The following is a 13,518-nucleotide window of genomic DNA, read 5'->3' on the forward strand; positions in this document are numbered from 1 at the left end:
GGGAGGGAGGGAGAGAGAGAGAGAGATCTATGATGAGAGAATCATCCATAGGCTGCCTCCTGCACACCCCACTCTGGGAATTGAGCCTGCAACCCAGGCATGTGTTCTGACCCAGAATCCAATTGTGACCTCCTGGTTCATAGGTCTATGCTCAACCCCTGAGGCACGCCAGCCCGGCCACATCAGTTATTTTTAACACAAATGAATATTGAGGATGGGCTTCAACCACTATTTAAGGATGAAAAAGCGATAGGGCAGCACGATGTGCCACAGAGTGACTAACCAGAAAGCAGCCCTCAGCATCCTGGGCTTGGGAATAAAAGGGAAGCCTGAGTGGGGAGGGGGTGGGAGGGGATGGGTGCAGAGTGAGAACTCAGACCTGGGGAAGGGTGCAGCCTGCCTGCCTTGGACAGGTCCCTGCGGCTGGTTCTGGGAGAGAGGAGAATCTGGGACCCGTTGGCAATGCCCGGTGAAAAGCCATAGCCAGGGAGAAGCTAACTGATGGCAGGAAGGGTGAGCAAAAAAGAGGAAACAAGTTCCTTCTCATACTTGAGCCCTCGGGTGCTTTTAGTGCCCTGCTTGACAGAAGCTGAGAGCCAGCCAGCTAAGGAGAATGATGTCTGCAGACTCCCAGCCCCATCACAAAGCAGAGGTGGGATGGCTGCATGAAGCAAAGGGACCACAGCTTAGTGATCAGTTACCACCCGCACGTCTGCTCACCCACACCCATCCATCCCACCCTCCTATGCACATTTAAGTTTCTCTATAAGAACAGCTGTGTCCCTGCCAGTGTGGCTTAGTTGGTTGGGTTTGATCCTGTGCAGCGAAAGGTTGCCAGTTGGATTCCCAGACAGGGCACATGCCCAGGGTTATGGGCTAGATCTCCTGTAAGGGGCATGCAGGAGGCAGCCGATGGATGTTTTTCTCTCTTTACAAATTCAATAAAAAGTCTTACAAAATAACTGTGATTGTGGATTCCCTTCTTCCCTGGGAAGCTCAGCAATGCACCTTGAGTGAGAGTCAAGTGTGGGGTTCGCCTGGCACCTGAGTGCTCTGTGGCAGCAGGGCCTTACCCAGGCTGGGCTGCCATGCTTTCTGAAACTGCAAGTCCACGGGCATCTCTGTCTTTCAGAGCCTCTGCAGAGACCGTGTGTCCTCCTTCACTCAGCTTAGATCTCCTGAAGGACTCGTCTCCTCATTTGCATCTAGAACATGCCTTCCCTGTGACCTCTTGCAGAATGGGGTCCAGGCTCTATAAAATGTCATCCTTTCAAAATGAGTTTATCATTAGAGCTCAGAGTTGTTTTTATTTGCAGGAACAAATTTGTCAGACTTCAGCAACTCTGACTCAAAACAGTCAGATTCCCAATTTTTCAACCAAGAACTTGCCTTTGCCTATTTTTGGCTCGTGGGTCTCTCTGTTTACCCTCAAACGTTGTTGCTAAATTCATCCCTGTCATTCTGGGGTCTTCTGGTCCTTCAGAAAGACTCTTTCCCCATAAACATCCTCAGAGATGAAAAATATATAATCGGTTATTTTGGATCTTAAAAGTAAAAAGTAAAGCTAACTCTTAAGTGAAACCCATGTTTCAATAAATGTGTCCACTCTCCACACCCCCTACTCATTCCTACTTCCTTCTTTTATGTTTTTTTTTTTCAATTTAAAAAAAAAAATATTGTTGAAAATATTACCTGTGCCCTCCTATTAACCTCTTCTTGCCCACCCCCACCCCCTGCCCAGGCCTTCACCACTCTCTTGCCTGTGTCCATGGGCTATGCATATATGTATACTTCTCTGGTTGATCTCTTCCCATCCACCCACCCTCCCCTGCCTTTCCTCTGAGATTCCAGAGTCTGTTTCATGCTTCTATGTCTCTGCATCTGTCTTGTTCATCATTTTGTCCTACTTCCTTCTGACCTGGATACAGATCTAGAAAAATGGCTTGGACAGAAGTCACCTTTACTTTTCCTTTGGATATTTCCCTGAGAACCCTCTTTATATATATATATATATATTGTGTATATACATACATACACACACACACACACATTATTGATTTTTTTCAGAGAGGAAGAGAGAGGGATAGAGTTAGAAACATCAATGAGAGAGAATCATCCATCAGCTGCCTCTTGCACACCCCCTACTGGGGATGTGCCCGCAATCAAGGCACATGCCCTTGACCGGAATCTAACCTAGGACCTTTCAGTCCGCAGGCTGACATTCTATCCACTGAGCCAAACCGGTTTCAGCTGAGAACCTTCTTTGAATCCAGAGGAAGCCCACGCCCCAGCCCCAGTCACCTGCGTCTGTGTGGAGATCGCTCCGCAGCCTCCTCAAGCTTCTTCCTCTGACGGTTCCCAGGACAGCTCGGTCCCATCTGTCCACTTGACGTTCCATTAAGCCCGAGATCTCCCACAATATCCTGTGTTCCCCTTCCTGTTCCTAGCCACACTTACTCAGGCAGAATGACAGCTTGCTGCAGTTCCTGGACATAAATCTCTCCAGTGAGGTCTCTCCCCACCCTCTCCTCACACCCCTTTTTCTGAAAGCACAGACTTCTGGCCCTTTCCCTTTCCAAAATATCCCATCGTGGAAATAAACATCTCCAAGTTCTGCCGCAGAAAATGATTTATCAACAACAAAAGAAACTGAACTATGTGATTTGTGCTAAAAGGCTAAGAGAATAGCTGTGTACCTGAGGGTGATGGGGAGCCAGCCTGGCCTACAGAGCAGGCTGTTAGGCGTCCCAACCCAGTGGCCATGTTCACCATGACCTTGAATAATTCCCTTGGCCTCTCTATGCCTCAGGTTCCTCGTCTGTCAATAGAAATCCCTGTACCTGTCCCGCTGGTCTCAGAGGGTTAAAATGAGACCATCTATACAGTAAATATTTGCTAAGAGCATCCCAAGTGCCAGGCTCATTCTAGGCACAGGGGATACACAGTGAGTCTCTGAAAGCATCACCTAAGAGATTCGTCCATGCGGATGCCTGTAGCTGTAGCTTGTTCATTCTCATGGCTGTGTAACAGCTTATGCTGTGAACAGGTCACACCTGACTTATCCATTCTGCGTTTAATGAGCCTTGGAGAAGGTTCCAGGTTTTTGGGAAATAGAAGGTCAGGCCATGAACATTCTGGCATGTGTCTTTTGATGAACTTACATGCACATTTCTGTGGGGTCAATTCCTTTCTTGTCTTTCTGGTTACGTCAGAAAGACTCGGGTGGACGCTAGAGTGTGGTAATATCTCTCTAGCCCTTACCAGTCTTTTTAATAGAGAGCACTTCAGGCCCCTGCTTCAGCGTTCCGCTATATCTCCTTAGCTTACTAACACTGTTTTATCAGCATCCTATATAATAAAAGGCTACTATAAAAATTGACTGAATTGTGGAATGATTTGTTGCTATGATGCACACTGACCACCAGGGGGCAGACGCTCAATGCAAGAGCTGCCCCCTGGTGGTCAATGCACTTCCACAGGGGGAGCCCCTCTCTGCCAGAAGCCAGGCTCACGACTGGTGAGAGAAGTGGCCATGTGGGGAGCCTCTCCCACCTCCACAGCAGCGCTAAAGATGTCCGACTGACAGCTAAGTCCCGTTCCCCATGGGGAGCAGGCCTAAGCTGTCAATTGGACATCCCCTAATGGCTCCCAAACTGTGAGAGGGTGCAGGCTGGGGTTAGGGACCCCCCCCATAAGTACACAAATTGTGTGCACTGGGCCTATAGTTTTATATATATGAGTTGGTGAAGTGGCTCAGTGATTGAGCATTGACCTATGAACCAGGAAGTCACGATTTGATTCCCACTTAGAGCACATGCCTGGGTTGCAGGCTCAATCCCCAGTAGGGGCCATGCCAATCAATGATTTTCTTTCAGCATTGATGTTTCTGTCTCTCCCTCTCCATTCCTCTCTGAAATCAATAAAAAAAATCTAAGTTTTAAAAATACATATTATATGGGTAAGATATATGGTGGGAGGTGTTCATATTTTCAAAAGAAACTTATTTTTATGTATTTATATGAAGTTTCTTTTGAAAATATGGTGTTTAAAGCTCACCAACCATCATTTTTTAATTCTTTATTGATTAAGGTATTACATACATGTCCTTATCCCTTATCACTCCATTGCCCACCCACCCCCTGCTTGTGCCCTCACCCCCTAGTGTCTGTGTCCATTGGTTAGGCATATATGCATGCATACAAGTCCTTTGGTTGATCTCTTCCTCTTTCCTTACTCTCCTCTGCCTTCCCTCTGAGGTTTGATGGTCTGATTAATGCTTCTCTATCTCTGGATCTGTTTTTGTTCATCAGTTTATGAGTGAGATCATGTGACATTTATCTTTCTCTGACTGACTTATTTCACTTAGCAAAATGCTCTCCAGGTCTATCCATGCTGTTGAAAATGGTTAGGGTTCCTTCTTTTTCACAGCAGCGTAGTATTCCATTGTGTAGATGTACCCCAGTTTTCTTTTCTTTTTTAAATATATTTTATTGATGTTTTACAGAGAGGAAGAGAGAGGGATAGAGAGTTAGAAACATCTATGGGAGAGAATCATCCATGAGCTGCCTCTTGCACACCCCCTACTGGGGATGTGCCCGTAACCAAGGACATGCCCTTGACCAGAATCGAACCCAGGATCTTTCAGTCCACAGGCTGACGCTCGATTCACTGAGCCAAACCAGTTTCGGCATGTACCACAGTTTTCTAATCCACTCATCTGCTAATGGGCACTTAGGTTGTTTCCCAATCTTAGCCATTGTAAATTGTGCTGCTATGAACATAGTGGTGCATATATTCTTTCTGATTGGTGTTTCTAGTTTCTTGGGATATATTCCTAGAAGTGGTATCACTGGATCAAATGGGTGTTCCATTTTTAGTTTTTTGAGGAAACTCCATACTGTTCACAGTGGCTGCATTCCCACCAGCAGTGCATGAGGGTTCCTTTTTCTCCGCATCCTCACCAGCCTTATCATTTGTTGATTTGTGGATGATAGCCATTCTGACAGGTATAAGATGGTACCACTTTGTTGTTTTGATTTGCATCTCTCAGATGATTAGTGACTTTGAGCATGTTTTTATGTGTCTCTTAGCCTTCTGTATGTCCTCTTTTGAAAAGTATATATTTGAAAATTGTAAGAGTTTTGGTAAGGTCCACTGCCCCTCCCTTTTTTTTTAATTGAATTGTAAATGTTGAAGATTAAACACTTATCGGAGATAACATGGGAAAATATGTTCTCCCATGAAGTGGGCTTTTTTAAAAATTTTATTGTTTTGTTGATGGTTTCTTTTGCTGTGCAAAGCTTTTTATTTTTATGCAGTCCCATTTGTTTATTTTCTATTAAGTTTTCATTGCCCTAGGAGATGTATTGGTGAAGATATTGTTTTGGCATATGTCTGAGTTTTTGCTGCCTCTAAGATTTTTATGGTTTCCCATCTTATGTTTAAGACCTTTATCCATTTTTCATTTATTTTTGTGTATGGTGTAAGTTGCTGGTCTAGGTTACAAACATTTACATAAAGGTATTAAGTAAAGAGTGACCTAGGTTAATATGCAGAGATGACAAGCTGTGTGAAGAGAACTATGAATAGCTGTAGTATATGAAGTGCTATGTTAAGACTTCCCAAGGATACATCTTTGTCTATCATAACTGTTAGAAATAAGGCGAGCCCCCCAAGACAGGGGTCCTGGTAGAACATAAACCATACTTGGGAGCCAGGCAGCAAGGCAAATATTTTTACTTCTACATAGGAGGGTGCACAAACATGGTCTGGAAGCGCGCACACACGGAGCAGGCGGTCTACTAGGGATTTATAACCCCTGATGCACGTGACCTGTTCTTTGCTCTTGATTGGAGCTCAGACACACAGTTTTTTGTGATTGGCTAATTCAAAGGGAGGGGTTGGCCTTTGCTGTTTCAAGATTGCAGCCCCCAAGGGAGCTCCAAGCCATGTAGCCAATATGGTGGCTGCCAAGTCACACAATCCAAAATGGCGACTGTCTAACCTGTTCTTGGACAGAAAAGATGATTTGTTTATTCTCACAATCACCAAGTGGCAACTTGCCCCACGAATTGATTTAATTAAAGACAAAGAGGGCTAGTTGGGCTTCCCAGATTTCAGGGGGAAAGGTCGCAGCAGGTGATGTGAGAGAATCTCAGAAAGATGCAGAACGATGCAGAATGATGAGCTGGGCCTGGCTGTGAAGAACAGTATCTTTTAAAAATAGTATATTTTCTTATTTCCATGTCCTTTGCCAGACATGTGGGTCAGTGGGATCTCCACAGTGAGGAACAGGACAGATGGCACGTAGGTAGGAGAAACGGGAGCCAAGGGTGTGGGGGGAGATGTTCACAGGAATATCATAGGTTGGATGGGCTGTTTGAGGAATTGGAAGAATAAGGCGGAAAGGCACCTCCAGTAATCAAGGCCTGCACCCATGGCCATCACCCTGGACTTGAGTGTCACAAATAACCTGAACACCTCAGAGTCTTTTTTTTTTTTAAGACAATGTATTTATTTGTTTGTTTTTATTTATTTATTTATTTATATTCTTATTGATTTCAGAGAGAAAGGGAGAGAGGTAGAGAGAGAAAAAAACATCAATGATGAAAGAGGATCATTGATTGGCTGTCTCCTGCACACCTTCTATTGGGGATTGAGCCTGAAACCCAGGCATGTGCCCTTGACCAGAATCGAGCCTGGGACCCTCCAGTCTGCAGGCCAACGCTCTATTCACTGAGCCAAACTGGCTAGGGCAGCACCAAATCTTGACTAACTAACATCCCTGATACTCAGGCTCCCACTCCAGCCAGCACTGTCATCTTTTCATGGGTGCAGTTTAACGTGTTTTGCTCTCTCAAGAAAAGTTCTAGAGGGGGATGGTGGTGGTGGTTACATAGCACAGTGAATGTACTTCACAACACTGAACAGCATACTCAAAAGGAGTAAAGTTTATGTTATGTATATTTTACCACAATTCAAAAACATAAATGATAAATACCACCCAAATCAATGCCACGCCCAGCCCTTCCCTCCATCTTCAGCACCACCTAACAGAAGCCACCATCATCTCTGGCTTGGACTCAGAAACTTCTATCAGATTTCCACAATTCTCTCTTTGCCACCCCCAGCCTTTCCGCACCTCAGCCAGAGTGATGATCTTTTTCAGATGCAGATCATATTCAGTTAACTCCTTGCTTAGAATCTTCCTATGGCTTCTCCTTTCTGTGCCTTATGAAGGCTGCCCAGGCTGGCCTCCAGTTGCCTCCAGTTGGGACCCCAACTCTGGCCACTCTGCCCATTCTAGCCCCTTGGGAGCGTCCCCTTGGGTCCTTGAACACACTCTAATTGTTCCCACTACGTGTCCTTTGTTCTAGTTCTTCCCTCTGTCTAAGCATTTCTTCCTCTATATTCCTTCTGCTTCCCATCTCACTCCATCAAAAATAGCCCCAAATCACCTCTTCCAACCACTGTGTTTTAATTTTTTATAGCACTTACATTGTCTGATGTTTTGTTTGTTGTGGTACTTAAGCATTTATTCCTTTATTTAAGAGTAATTTTTAAATATATTTTTATTGATTTCAGAGAGGAAGGGAGAGGGGGAGAGAGAGACAGAAACATCAATGATGACAGAGAATCTCATTGGCTTCCTCCTGCAAGTCCCACACTGGGTATCAAGCCTGCAACCCAAACATGTGCCCTGACTGAGAATTGAATCATGACCTCCTGGTTCATAAGTTGATATTCAACCAGTTGTGCAAGCATTTATTTATTGATGGCACTCCACCACTGAAATGTTAGCCTATGGAGAGTAGTGTCTTAGGAAACCTTGAACCTCCGAGCCTAGAATATCATCTGAGACATAGTAGGCACTAGGGAAAAATCTGTTGAATATTAAATGAGTGAAAGGGAGAGAATAGAGAAAGAAAAATGAGTGGGGAAAATTTTCAAGGAGAACCTGGCATAACACCTTGAGAGTCCCTCGTATAGTTACTTAGACTCAGAAAGGTAATAAAATCAGAAGACTTTAAAAAAATTTTTATAAGCATTTCAAACTCAACACAAGCCATCAGACATATCATCTTCCTGTTTATCCACTGAAACTTTCTCCTAACCTTGTCCCACAAAAGCTAAAAAAATAAAATAGCACCATCTACACCCCAAATGAGAAACTAAAAGTGGAGGGACACAAAGGGCTTGTCTGTAATGCCTGCACTTATCGATACTTTCTTTCTTTCTTTCTTTCTTTCTTTCTTTCTTTCTTTCTTTCTTTCTTTCTTTCTTATATATATTTTATTGATTTTACACAGAGAGGAATTGAGAGGGATAGAGAGTTAGAAATGTCGATGAGAGAGAAACATCGACCAGCTGCCTCTTGCACACCCCCCACCGGGGATGTGCCCGCAACCAAGGTACATGCCCTTGACCAGAACTGAACCCGGGACCTTTCAGTCCGCAGGCCAACGCTCTATCCACTGAGCCAAACCGGTCTCAGCAATGCCTGCACTTTCTGATGATTAGGGTGAAATACCCCAATTAGTCTCATGAAGCTATTCGTTTCTGAACAACTGAAAAACCTTCCCACGACTCCAAGGAAGCATACAGAATACACGTGCCCTAAATCAGCATCCAGTCAGAGCCTGTGTGGGGCACTCACAGAGACAGAACGAGGAGTCCGCACAGAGGAATCAAGGATGCTGTGTTAGGTCAGGTCTCTGCAACTACCTCGATTCTACAGCTGATCCCCTACCTAGCCCTGCCCTTTAGTGAGGTGAGTTTTCAGTGGGGTTCGGGCTGTGTCTGCATGAGTCTTTTCAAAGGAACACCCCCGTTATTGGGTTGCTCATAACGTGAGACTGTGGAGACAATTCACAGCAAAAAAAAATCCGTTTTGTGAAACCAACACTTTCTTTTCGGTGTTTCAGTAGATCGGTACGCCACACATCCCGCAAGGGTTCCCGCTAGGTGGCGCTCGTCCTCCACTGTACCCAGGCGGGTTCGCGAGGCCGTGCTTCGCTTTCTAAACGTGAGCTGCCACCTCCAACATGGGCTGTTTACAGGTAAGAAAACCAAAGCTCCGAAGAGGAAACGTCTTCCCTGAGGTCCTTATCACTGCATCCTCCAGCAGAGCCCAGGTCCGCGTATTTCCGAACCCAATCAGCTGTTTCCCTTTACACATGGTTCCTTTCATTGATTATAGTAATAATGGTGGGGTTTTTTTTCTTTCCGTATAACAAGCCTTACGTCCAGATGCATGGGCTTCTGGCGTCCTTTATTTTCAAATGCACAAACCAGAAAAATCATTACATTTGCCTGCCCGAATTCTTTCTTCGATTTCTTTAAGTTCCAGGCTCCTTTTCTGATGAAGGAGTCCATTGAAATGGGCCAGGAAGACAATAAGAAACATTTGATGAGAATAAACCTGAAGGTTCATAGAAAAAAAAAAAAAAAAAAACTGGTTAGGATACCCAACAGGATTGTACATTAGACCGTTCTGAATCCTGATTGAGCCATTTACTGCCGGTCAGGTCATTTAAACTACGTGACTCTCAGTTTCCTCATCTGTAAAGTGGGGATAATAATGTGTTCTACTCCCCACACCCTCAAGGTTGTGTAGATTCAACAAAACCATAGGCCTGGCCATGGTGGCTCAGTGGTTGAGTGTCAACCTGTGACCAGGAGGTCACAGTTCCATTCCTGGTCAGGGCACATGCTCTGGTTGCAGGCTCCGTTCCCAGTGTGCGGTGTCCAGGAGGCAGCCCATCAATGATTCTCTCTCATTGTTGATGTTTCTCTCTCTCTCTCCCTCTCCCTTCCTTTCTGAAATCAATAAAAATACATTTAAAAAATAATAAATAAATAAATAAATAAATAAATAAATAAATAAAAACATTAGGCCGGGGCTGCTGGAACCTTGCTGGCGAACAGCATCTGTGTAAATAGAAAACTACTCTGACCCAGAGCGGTGCTTCCCTGTGCAGTCAGATATACCGGAGCCACGGGGCCACGTGTATGAAAAACCCTGGAGTCTGGAGAAGGAGGATTTGGGAACTAAGGAGCTGGTTGGTGTTTGCTGGCTGGAAGGTGGCCAGCTGCCTGGCGCTGGGGATGCTTGGAGCACCCTCAGGAGCCTGCAGGTGGGGACCAGGTGACCCCGGTTCAGCCTCTGCCTGGACCTAGCCTGAGAGCCTGCACCCGAGCCTCTTACACACACACAAACACCAGCTCCAGCAGTTCAGCGGCGCCTTGGCCTCAGAGGGCACCAGGTCCAGACTAGAAACTGCGGCCCAGAAAAGGCCAATGTCTTCAGTCCAGGTCATCAGCATCACGGAGAAGCCCAGCGCGGTCTCCAGTTGTAGCGCAGCCCCGGGCGAGTGCCCTCGGTCCATCGCGGGCACAGAAGGCAGCTCCTCCCCGAAGACGAAGAAGGGCTGAGGGCAGGGGTGATGGGCGGCAGGAGCACAGCGCGCGGGGGCCCCTGGTGGGCCGGGCCCGAGAGCCGCGTTTCCCCATCTCCGTCCCCTGGGCTCTCACACCCGCATCCCGCACTCCGCAAGCGACCCGGGAAACCTCTCCGCCCAGCAGCGCGGGGACCTGGGCTGTTGGGGGCGCGCAGGAACCGAGCTGCGGAGTCAGGGAGAGGGGCGCTGCGGGGGGATAAGGCTAGAGCCAGGCAGTGGAAGGCACCGCGCGGGGCGAACCGATCGCCTTCTGTGCGTGGGTGACTCGGGGTGCCCATCTCCGGTTCCGCGGATTCCCAGGCCTGAGCGCGGCACCGACCGCCCTGCAGGCGCCGTCCTGCAGCCGCGGGGCCCGGAGCCACGCCGGAGCAGACCGCCCTGGGTGAGCTGCAAGCCGGTTCAGGCCCGCCAGCCGGCGCGGAAACTTCCGATCCCCTTCGATCTGCGATCTGCGGAGCTGCGGAGACTCGCCGCGCACCCCTCCCCAGCCACTCGCTGGCCCTGCCTCTGCGCGCACCCGGGGAAATAAATCTCTGTGCATCCCATCACCTTCGCCCACCGTCCCCCAAAGGCTTTGCCTTCTCCACCCCAGCGGCTTCAGACCCTGGTGTTTACCCGCAGCCAGCACCCGCCTCCCTGCCTGCCCGCAGCCAAGCTCCGGCCCTAACGGTTCCGGGCCGCGCCTCGGGGACAGAGCTCCGGGCGGCGCTCCTCCTGCAGACTCGGGAGGCCGCCAGTCTCACACCCCAAGCCCACAAAGTCCCCAGCCACAGCTCTCCACGCTCTGAACGCCTCTGCCCGAGCCTGTGTCAGGGGTGAGGGTATATCCTACTTGGATTTGAGACGGTGTTGGGAGGTTGTCTTTAAAAAATAGAGGAGAGCTAAGTAAGTCTTCGGATAGCCCCACACTTACTCTCAGGCTCAGTTATTCAACCCCAAAGCTTCTCTGCCTGTCTGAGTGTCCGTATTAGGTGCCCACACCATGTCCTAACCCCGCAGAAGGATAAAGGAGAGCTGTCTGCGACACCCAGGTCACACCCGCCACCTCTCACCCTCTGGGCACCCTGGGTCCACCTCCTCCTCCACTGGACCCTGGAGAATAGCAACACATTGCCTAGGGCGGCGAGGGAGGGGTGATTTATTTAGAGGATAAATAAAGTTCCAGAGAGGAAGACAAGGACATGCTTTCTTTTGAAGCCCAGGAGACATTCGGTTCTGTTCCCCTCCGGTTCCTTCCACTGGCCGGATCCTGACACCACATTTACACTACCTTTCTCTCCCAACCTGATGTCCTGGTGAAGATCTACAGAGGGCAGTGACCTCTGCAAGTGTGAGGTTCTTCCCCACCGAATCCAGACAGGATCCGCTCTGTAGCATATTTGGGATGCAGCAAGCATCCTGTGGCTGAGGCACTGAGAAGTGGAGATGCTGCGGAGCCCCCGCTGAGCCTGAGAATGGGACAGTGGGTGTGTTCCGTCCTGCGGTGGGTACCCACGGGGAGCCACCGGAAAGAACGCAGCAACAAGGGCAATGTTGTTTATGTTAGTGACACCAAAAACACCAGACCCCACACTTCACTACCTTAACATCACAGTTCCTTCAATGTATGTAATGGCTCCCGTTGTGTATTTGGTGTTAAGTTAAACCTCTGGCAAAATTTATGGAAGACAGTAAAGCATTTTACTGGTGCAAAAATTTTTTTTATTTAAAAATAAACAACAAGAATTAGTAACAAATGTTTTGATATACCCACAATATTTGTGTTTCTTAACTCGGCTCCTTCTTGTACAGAAAAAACAATATGTTACTTATTTTATTTGAAGAGCATTTAATGCCAGTTCAGGATGATTACTATGGTAATTCCTAGAAATTCTTTTTAAACAAATACATATCTTCTAATCTCATTCAACTCACAAGTAACAGAATATTTAAAGAACAAATTGAAAGTTTCTTCTTCTTTTTCTTTTTCTTCTTCCTGGTGCAAAATTTAACTCCAATTAAACTCAGCATTGACAGTGCAGGGAATAATCACGCAATTTCCAGAAACTCTCCTAAACTTGCCTTCCAATGTCTCGCCTGATTTTAGTTCTAACTTTTCCCCCCTTTTCAATCAATTCCTCTACACAGCAATCGAATCAAATCAAATACAGCCGGGAAAGAAAAATAACAATGATTTTCATGAACTGATTATTTCAGCGAAAAGAATTAGCAGGGAAGAGCCTCGAAAGTCTAAGGGGGCGAAAGAAACAATTTTTTCTTCTTCTCTGTGCACCTTCCTAGAGGACAGAAACTATGCGCGATATATGGAACTGCGTTCTCTTCGAATGCCGCCTGGGCTAGGACTCCGCTAAACACGGCGCTGCATCAAAGCGCGGGGAAAGGTGGGTGCATCCACCAAGGTAAGCCCCGCGGGTTCTCGAACAGCGGCTCTGCGGCCTCCTCGCCGCTGGAAGATGCTTCGCGAACCACACTTGGGAGGAAAGGGGTTAAGCCAGACCCTGACTTTCTGCTCGCAACGCGCCCAGTTTTGTCCGTTTCGGCGGACGTCTCCCCGCCGGAGCCAGCCAATGAGCGGCCGGGAGCGCCCGGCACCGCCCACCGCGGGGGCGTGGCCTGCGGCTGTCACTCAGCGGTGAGGAATGACACCCGCGCGGGAGGGGGGTCCGCAGGAACGCGGGGGAAGAAAAGGGAGAAGAAACAGATAAAACCCAGGCAGGGGGGGAAAAAGGTGCCCCGCGCCTCTCGCAGTCTCGCGGCCGCCGCCACCGCTGCCTGCCGCCGGGGGTGGGCTCCAGCAGCGGGGAAGGGAGAGGACGAGCCGGGAGCGAAGCCCTGCAAGGCGGGGAAGAGACCGAGGCTCGGAGGAAAAGGGACTCTGGGTCGTGCGCTCCGGAGGCGCTTAGGAGGGGACGGCAGCTGCCGCCCGAGGGGCCCCCGCGGATCCTCCCCCCCAATGCCCTCCGAGGGGCCGACCCCGGCCCGCTCCTCCCCTCGGAGCGCTAGGCGATGAGATAATTCAGCTGAGCTGCGAAAGAAGGGCGTCTGGCTCCGGATCGGG

This window comes from Pipistrellus hanaki, assembly GCF_964339955.1.
Source record: "Pipistrellus hanaki genome assembly, chromosome: 1".
Lineage (NCBI taxonomy): Eukaryota > Metazoa > Chordata > Mammalia > Chiroptera > Vespertilionidae > Pipistrellus > Pipistrellus hanaki.